This window comes from Dermacentor silvarum, chromosome 3, assembly GCF_013339745.2.
Source record: "Dermacentor silvarum isolate Dsil-2018 chromosome 3, BIME_Dsil_1.4, whole genome shotgun sequence".
In the NCBI taxonomy this organism is placed as follows: domain Eukaryota; kingdom Metazoa; phylum Arthropoda; class Arachnida; order Ixodida; family Ixodidae; genus Dermacentor; species Dermacentor silvarum.
The window spans coordinates 154036807-154046441 of record NC_051156.1 but is presented as its reverse complement, the minus strand read 5'-3'; the positions used below and the strand labels follow the sequence as shown (position 1 = coordinate 154046441).

The 9635-nt window shown below is 42.2% G+C and overlaps 1 long non-coding RNA gene across 1 annotated transcript; it reads left to right on the top strand.

Annotated features, from left to right (window-relative positions):
• Positions 1–5391: 5391 nt before the first annotated feature.
• Positions 5392–7781, top strand: LOC125944016 (uncharacterized). The gene is made up of 2 exons (XR_007466064.1): positions 5392–6827; positions 7410–7781. It is a non-coding gene; the product is annotated as an uncharacterized LOC125944016 (long non-coding RNA).
• Positions 7782–9635: the final 1854 nt, after the last annotated feature.

Below are 9635 nucleotides of genomic sequence, written 5' to 3'. Positions count from 1 at the left end.
AAGCCTGATTGACCATGAAAAGCTTGAACCGACATCCTTCCAAATAACTCCTGAAGTATCGTAACGCCAGCACTACTGCTAAGGCCTCCTTTTCCTTGGTCGTGCAATTTACTTCCGCTTTTGAAAAGGTGTAGGAGTAATAGCCAATCACCTTCAACTGGTTGCTCCTGTCTTGGCTGGAATCTCGTTGGTATAATACTGCTCCTGTGCCATAATTAGAGGCGTCAGTGCAGAGCTCGAAAGGTTTGGCGAAATCGGGTAATATCAGGATCGAATCAGAAGATAATGCGCGCAGCAGTTCTTCATATACACGGTCGCACTCGTCGCTCCCCACAAAGAGCACTTTCTTTTGAGTGAGCCTTGTAAGACACCTGGATATCACCGCAAAGCCTATAATGAACGCCCTAAAATGACCTGCCAGTCCTAAGAACACACGCAGGAAGTGAACGTCGTAGGGCTTATGCATTTGCTTGATTCGTTGGATGGACTGTTCATTTGTCGTCTCCGTGAAGCCGTCCAGGACTCTGCCAAGGAACACCACCTTTCTCTGAAAGAACTCACTTTTCTTCTTGTTTATCTGCGAGTGTGATTTCCTCAGTGCTTCTAGTATTTGAGAGACGTGGGAACAGTGCTCGTCCTCGGTACTGGAGTAAATGATGATGTCATGAACATAAACATTGCAGAAATCTCCTTTGAAATCTTTGAGTACCCCGTTCATCATGCGCTGAAACCAAGCGCTCTAGTTCTTCCAACCGAACGGCAGACGGTTGTATTCATATATATAAAATGGCGTTACAAATGCCGTGTACTTCTTTGATTTCTGCTGGAGGGGTACCTGCCAATAACCTTTGCACAAATCAATTCGTGAGAACCACTAGCATCTTCCAGTGTCATTAATGATGTAATCAATCAAAGGCAGAGGAAATGGATAGAGTCCTGTTTGGGTGTTGATTTGCTGATAATCAGTACAAAGTCGCAGTGAACCACTTCTTTAGGGACAATAGTTATAGGAGATGCAAAAGGTGAAGTTGGGGGCCTTATTATTCCAGCGTTCAGCATTTGTTGCAGCTCTTGTTTCAGCCTCATGAAATCCATACAGGATTTCATGAGACTGTTGTACGAAAGAGCCTACAGGATTTCATGAGAAATCCTGTAGGCTCTTTCGTACAACAGTCGTGTCGCGAAGTTCAAAAGGTACTTCGGGTAGAGGAGCTGCAGGTGGATATGTATTGAGGCATATAAGTTGGGGAAAAATTGTCCATATATCATTAGCGCATTTTGCAGTCCTCTTCTGTGGCGGTGTCCAAACACTTGAAACCAGGCTGTCCAGAGTCACTTCATCTTTCCAAGAAATGTTCATTCGTAGCTTCTTCATGTCGGGTCTTGATAGTAAAAACAAGAATTCGACATCACGCATAACCAGCGATTCTACTGTTGAGTCCACCCCAGCCAAATGTATACTGACCCTCGTCCAGGTGTGCAGTGTTCGAGAGGATCCATCGTAGCTCTTCACCGCTATCACTTAACCTTGTCGCATGTCATCTGCCTTCACTATGGTTTGATTAATCAGGCTCACTGAAGCTCCTGTGTCGACTAGGGCACTTCTTTTTCGTTATTAAGCAGTGCCGTTTGCAAAACGTTTGATCGAATCAAGTAGACAGCCTCATTTTGGTTACACGGGTGGGGCTGTTCACCCATGTTTATTCGTTTTTTGTCTGCTTGACGTCTCGGTTGCAAGAAGAATAGCCAGAAGTTGCGCTTCTGGTGGATGTTTTCATTACTGACGCTGTATTATCCGCAACAACTCTGGCTGGATGGATTCAATTAGGCTGTGCAACGGGCCCAAGGGCTTCATGGCAAACGTCCTTAAGTCACCCAAGGGGGTCTTAAACTGTCTTGGGCGACCTTATTTGCACTTGCCTTTGGCATACCTTTGTCATACCTTAAGGATTATAAACAGGGATAAGGTGCCTGATAGGTCCTCCTATCGAAACGTTGGCCAGCCTTTCTGAGGCACCTTATCCCTGTTTATAATCCTTATTCCTCGTGTGCTACTCCATTAGTCAGCCATCTTTTTTAACTTTGTCATACCTTGGATGACTAACGGCACAATAGATGACTCAGGCAAAGTAGGATCTGCTAACCGTAACAGCCGTCTCTTCTCGTAGAAATAGTCAATTATTGAACTTGAGCGTCGTTTGAAAAATATAGCTTTGTCCCATAGGCCGACCGGGTTCAGATCAAAAGCGGAGATAAAACTTGCTCTCCAGTGATCCCAGGTGTCGTCCTGATGGTCTGTTATGTGGAGCTCATACCATTTCTTGGCATTGTGTACAAGAAACAGCCTCATATTTTGCACTTTATCCTCTGACGTCACCAAGCAGTTCTTTTCACAAGCGTATTCAAAGAACTTCAGCCAAGTGGTTGCCGACGCGGTCGTCCCGTCGAGCATGTCTGGCTTCACTAATTCAGCTTTGGGACCAATGTTAGTGCGCAGAGTCTCTGTTAGCATAGCAAGCAATTGTCCATGCTGCTCAAGTTGAGACGCCTGCACTTTCAACATCTGCTCTATAAGCGTAGCAATGTCTTGGATATTGTCATTTCGAGAGGGCTTGCTACATGATAACTGTCTGAAGTGCTCTTCATAGTCGGATATTTTGATATTGAGCTTCCTCCTACCTCGGCTGACGAGATCCGCCTAGGTGACTTTAGCCTTACTTGCGATGAACTGGAGCAGGCTCGGTGACGTCGCTGTCTCTTGGACCTCGACTTGTTCTTCATCTTCGGCTTGGTATGGCGTGGCGTACGGTTGTCCCACTGTAGTAGTACCAACTCGTACTTCTTTCCACATCCTGTCGGGCTGCGCCAAATGTAAAATAAAGTATCCGAGACTGATCAACTGTTTACTGTTTTCATAGGATCACCTTCTTCGTCTGTCTCTTCACTTCCTCTTCTTCTTTTGAACGGGAAGTTACAACTTAGGCATTAAAATTAACAGTAACCTCAAATGGGACAACAATATTAGCAACATATGCAACAAAGCATTCAAAAAACTTTTCTTTTTACGAAGAAAGTAAAGAACTCACCTTCATTTGTCAAGCTGCAAGGTTATCGTTTAATCGTACGCCCAGTCCTAGAGTGTGCTCAACTACAGTTTCTTGCATGTTAGGCCAACTTGGACTGGATGAGCTCCACGTGCGCCGTATAATCGCAAGGCTGAATTTTTCTTACTCCTTGTTTCATAACCAGACAGGTTTAGCAAATGCCCCAAATATTATACATGCCCCATACAAGTCGTCGCGTTCTTTTGTTCCAAAGTAGTTCAGTCATACTTTGCCCGCACTAAAATCTTTAAGAAATCATTTTTCCCACTTACGAGCGAAGAATGGAATCATTCACCGGAATGTGTTATTAAATGCGCATGTTAGGTTTGATTTAAAGAACCGTTGAAAACCCATCTTTTGTATACCCTCTCCGGTTTGGGCAGCATTGCTGCCGGCAGTACTGTGTAAAAAAAAAGAAAACATAATTTGCAAAATTATTAAACATAATTTGCAAAATAATGCAAAATTGCTCTTTAATCTGAGATGACTGAATAATGTCCAGTATGCGTTCCAAAAAGTCATTATTGTCTTTTAGAAGTGCAATAAATGTTGGTTCACATAGCACACGAACCTTGTAATATAGGGAAAAGCTGCGCCCAGTAGTTGAAATGTCGACGACGAGGTATAAAGCTTGTGCGAAGCCTCGGAATTGCGAAAATATGAGTGTGATATCAGTTTTCATTGTATGAACAGTGCTGATAAAGGTCAACAAACCACACATATGCATATCCTAGAAACAACGTCGTGAGAAGCGCAAATTTTTCTTGTGTGACAAGCGCTGTCAGAAATGTGGTGACGTTACTCGAAGAAAAATAACTCGGTGGACGGGTTAAGTTGAGCGCAAACGATCTGTGGCAACCAGTACGCAGGAAAAATGTTCCGTTACTAAAGCCAAGCAAGAAATGAAAGTAATGAGAATGCCATGTTCTTTAATCTGGGTTCTGTGGAAGACAGCTCGTACAGAGACGGTTGCATTTGGCAGATAGCACAATTCTAGTTCATGAGCAGGCCTACTTGAAGAGGCGGACATGCACAATAAATTGAAATGCATATAGTTGAATACTTACCATAGGTTCACTCATTAAGTTTTAACTAATTATATATGGCCCATACTGCAATTTTCATTTTCTAGCCATGGAGTTCGCAAGGCTTATTTCTCAGGATGACACAAGTTTCGAGATATTAATTCCTGAACATTGCACAGAAATGCATTGGCGTTCTAGATGCTTTCTTAAGAAAACGTCGTTTTATGCATTGAAGCACAAAAGTCACTAGGATGCCAATGAATATCTCCGCAAAGTTCGGTAACTAATAAAGTGTTGAGGTCGCTGCTGCAGCTGTTCTGGTAGGTACATAACCCAAAAACTATGATCAATGCGGACATTATTTGCACTGGATTCAATAATTAGGCGAGGGGTGAGGGGCGGGGTGGGCTTTATACACACTTTGCGTTTTAATCAATATATTCACTGTTTTCACTCATTTTTAATGCAGCAAATGCATTGCGTTTATTAATATATTTGAGGAATCAGCGCGAAATAAACATAGAGAAGGGAGGAACAGGGGAAACCGGACAAAGGAACCCTTGGCCGTGTTTATCTCGCGCTGTTTTTTTCACCGATGGATCACCAACTGTCTCGCACTCATACTTCTTTGAGGGATCAATTGCCTCACATGTGTCCTTGGTTCTTTTTCCATAAAATTACATTTTCTTCAGATTTGCTGCTCTGATTCTACGTTTTAAATTGTGGAATGATGGGCGAAAGTAACAGCTTTGCCTGGAAGCTTTCTCCGTTTAGACGTTATTGCAGGTGCCTCGACATTAGAGTGCGTATCCAACCGCAGCCTTATTGTTGGATCCACAAGCAAATTGAAGTCGATTTTTAGCTCCCTGCAAGCGTCTTGGTCGGCTTGTACAGGGCGTTCGTTATTACACTCTTAGCACGGTAACGTTTATGGTAACCTATAATTGCAAGTAACGTATAACATAAAGGTTACTCGGTGACTAAAAAAACTTGATCTTTATGTTTTCGTGAATTTCCGTCGCGGCTAGAGGTTACATGTGGCGAAGCGTATATTTTAAAGGTTACTGCAACGCCAAATGTCTTGTAACCTTTAGATTGTAACTTCTAAAGGAGTTGCCATTCGTGGCTTAGGGGACCTACTGTATGGATTGGAAGTTTACTTATTATTGTGTCGTATTGCTATCCTGATGTGGTGTTTTTAGCCGGGACTAACCTATACGATATGTTGTGCGCCCGAGGGAATGAGGCTGGTTGGACTAGATTAATATTTATTGATACCAGTAGGGTTCTTCGGTTTCGCAATGTAAAAAAAATTAAATCTTGCACGAGCGTATGCTCAAGAGAGACAGCAGCAATTAATTCATTCGTCACTGATCTCTTCTGCATACGTGCCATTATAATCTAAAAGGAAGCCACAGAAACAGTGAACATACACCGGAGAATATTGTGGCAAACGATGTTGTGGCATGAATTATCACTACACGTTTCAATGTGATGGAAAGCCCCCCGCTACCGATACAGGCATTTTAAGCTGTGGTATAAAACAGACTTGTGTGCCTGCACAAAACCTAAAAGCAGATGCATTATGGTGATTGAATATATATTTGTACCCAATATTCTTTTTTGTCCCTTGTGCATCAATGCACCTTATATTCGCGTTTGTTTTATATTCTCCTGAAACGCGACACCCACTAACAGCGGGCGCACACTGAAGCCGCACGTGGGCGCACGCTAGAGTAGTCTAAAAGCTCGACGACCGACAGAATCAAAGCTTCGAGCAGGCCGAATAACTAATCTGCAGGGCGAGAAAGATGCTTCGTAATCAGACTTACTTGTACACTGCAACTGAATGTTTTGCCACCGCGCTTTCTTTTTCTTCTTTTCTTTCTTTTTTGTATTTTGATGTATAAGAGGGAGTGGTTCCTAAATTACAGCAAATGTTGGGTTCATTAGAGAACGCCAGACACGCACCAATTTTGCCCGCTCACTAACACGCGAGAAAGACGCCCCTACATTCACATGACAGCAGGCGACAGCCGCTCCAGTGAGGTCTCGTAGAGAGATGAACGTGCGCTCACGGTGGGAGGCCACAATGGCGGCCGGCCAAATGAGCAGGGAGAAAACATACAAATACAAACGAAAAGCAACATCCTGAAACATTAGAATATCAGCATCTTGATATATATGGTCCTGTGATACTTTGACGGAACTGTAGTTTGATTATTATATTTAGTTGCGCTAGATGCGGGGCATAATCAAACGCGCTTCAGCTTCAGCCACACATGAGCGCCGTCATATCTCCTCTGCATTGCGCAGCTCTCGCGATGCATGCCGGGAAGAGTATGGCCGGTGGTGTCGTTTTAAAACGGTCGTGTCGCGCTTTGTTTCATCGCTTTACCCACGTTTTTACGCTCTCCGATTTGGTGGCGTGCGCTTACCAAGCGTATTGTGTGTCTGAGTCACTCGTGACGAGTGGTACAGTTACCGAAAGGACTCCTAAAGGCTCGCGCGCCGCTGAAAAGAAGCCGTGACGCCGGACGTGGAGCACGGACATGTTTGGCGTGCTGCGTGGCCGCTGCGACGAGACGCATTGCCGATGGCCAATGGTAAAGGTTCTTCGCTTACCTGAGAGTGGTGAGCATCGTTTGTGTTGTGACTGCTGTAATGAATGCCGAAGACAGCAATAAATGTGACCTAGGTAAGCAATGCTACTATCTATTTGCTGGTGTGTGTCTGTCGTATATTTCACCGTCAATTCTTGCTCGTGCTCGCACTGTTCAGTTTTATTTAAGTGAACTACTTGCTTGCTTCATAAACACTGTTGTTTTAATATTTTTTATCACTATCAGTCACCGTGTTGGTTATTTTGAAATCTCAAGTTTATGTTGCGCTTTTGTGCGGACGCACAACATTGACCTCATGCACGGAACTGGTGTTTTGTGCTGATATTCAGTTTGTAATCACTTGATATTGCATTTTGACTGTTAAACTGTCACATTATTGCGGTGTTGTTTTTTGTACTTGTACTGGAGGGGAGTACGAACTGACTTGAGAATTCATTTTCGTTCAGTTTTGTAATCTTTACTTTTTATTCTTACCGACATTTCCTAGACAGAAGAGTATATTCACCTTAGGCGTGTTTAATTATTTGTTCTGTGGTAGTTTTTCATCTGTTTGTGGTTTATTTATGTCTCTTTCATTACATGTTAATAGCTGTTGTTTGCAGGGCGACGCTAACACGTAACTATGAGATTGTAAGATTATTTTTCTGTCGTTGTAGGCTCCACTACACAGCAAGGAGATCTGAAAATTAGCAACTGACATACTAACAGCAAAGAGACATGATTGTGCTCGAAACAGGGATGAGATCGGCCTCCTCGTGGAAGTCTAAAACTTATATGTATTTGTATTTGAACATATTTTACACGAACCTTCAACATTTCTCCTTTTCTTTTTTTTGCCCTATTCCTCGTGATGCTGTAGAAATTTGTGATGCCAGGCAGCGCTGTACTCAGAGGTTTTTTCATTACTGCTTCATGGCCGTGGAGAAGAAAACAGACCAAGGAAAAATGTAATTTTGCTTGTGAAGGGAGAACTTTGAGTTACCTTGTTTTGTATATGCAAATAAAGTAAACATGACATTTTCACTAAATGTTTTGTGTCAGCTTTCCTTCTCACAGCTGCTACTCACATCATTTTCAGAATGTGGGTGCTGCCGTGTCATACCGATATATTTTTTTTTCGATACAAGAAATGTTGCATGCAGAAATGCGTATTCATTCTGAATTGTGCCGCCTTTTCAGATGTGCTTTCCACTCGTGCAAAATATAATTATTAGAAATCTCATTATCATGTGATGACGACATGATACTTTTTGCAAAAAACTTTTAACATGGTCCGCAGCAAAGAAAAATGTGGGGGACGAACCTTTATACAATGCATTCACCAGTATACAAAAGCAACATACTGTGTATTTCATAAATTATTTTGTGTCTTGCACATTTAATCCAAAATTACCAATTATGTGCCAGCTTATTTCAAAACGTACAACTGTCTTGATGCATTGTGCATTCTATACTAATTCCTGCAAGCTGCCTTGTGTAAATGACCTGCGCTGTAAAATAGCAAGGTGGCAAAGGTTTATACGTTGTTAACCAGTCTGTCCATGAATATTAAAAAAAAGATAATTTGAGACGAAATGTTGATTTCTGCTGAACAAGTTTTATAATCGCAACAGAATTTCAATAATAATCATTAGTACGAATGGCGCCAATGTTTGACTGATTAGCATGTAAATAAACAATCGTGGTTAACGGCATAGCTGGTTGCTGGAAGCATTCTGCCACAGAATAGTCTCAAAAACACATACTGTGAACATGCCATAAAATGCATTGCTGTTCCAGTTGAGATATTTACAGAATTTTGCAGCAAACATGCCATAAAATGCATTGCTGTTCCAACTGAGATATTTACAGAATTTTGCTGCAGGTTGTGCAGAAAGAATAACTGAAACAGCAACGCACTTCATTGCAGCTTCAATTTCTCGAAATTGGTGCCAGGCACAATTATGGCAAATTGGTACGCTTTCAGTACTAGCTGCCTTCAATATGCAATTACATGTCCCCAAAGAAATGAAAAAGCTAATTAGTAAAATTTTCTTCCCAAATGGTGAGTATCGCGCAAATGCTGTCTGTCGCCATTATGAAGTTTTCACAGCAATAAAATGTCATTTTGTCTTAAAACCTGAATATTTTTTGGTTTTAGACAATGAGTCATGTCTAAGAAATTAGGGCATAACCCCTGCGGCCATATTTAGGAACCTTTTTTTCTGTAATCTTTCGTATAGGCATCGAGTCTTGCACGTTTTCACCCGCACGTCCTTCTGCGCACGCAGATGAATTTTGTGCATTGCTCCTTCAGCCATCCATTGAACTTCACTGCAGGGCACTAGCGTAACTCACTGAGCAGCTACAGAAAAAGTGTATTTCGGAAGATCAGCCGAATTTCAACAACTTTTCGTTAGCTACGTCGAAAGGATACCTTTTTCCGATGACATAAGCTTTTACCGCGCTTAGTCGTAAATTGCCTGCTGAGTTATAGCAGTGATTTAACCTTGACCAAAGCGCAAATATAACGCAGCAGAGAAGTTATGACTAAGTGCCTTAAATGCCTATATTTTCAGAAGAGTGCATCCTCCTGACGTTGGTAACCGAAAGTTGTAGAAATTCGGCCGATCATTTGAAGGAGAATTTTTATGAAGTTCTGTTCAGTGAGTTACGCTAGTGCATTGCGTTGAAGTTTGGTGGTTGGCCGAAGAATCAATGTCCTAAATTCATGTACATGCGCAGAAGGACGCACGTGCGAAGCCTTGCAAGACTATGCCTATAAGAAAGGTTACATACAAAAAGGCTACGCGTACCTATACTAAAGGTTACTATATAGTAACTTTTAGTATAGGTACACGTAGCCTTTTATTTTATAGGTTACACGTTGGTGAGAGTGTACC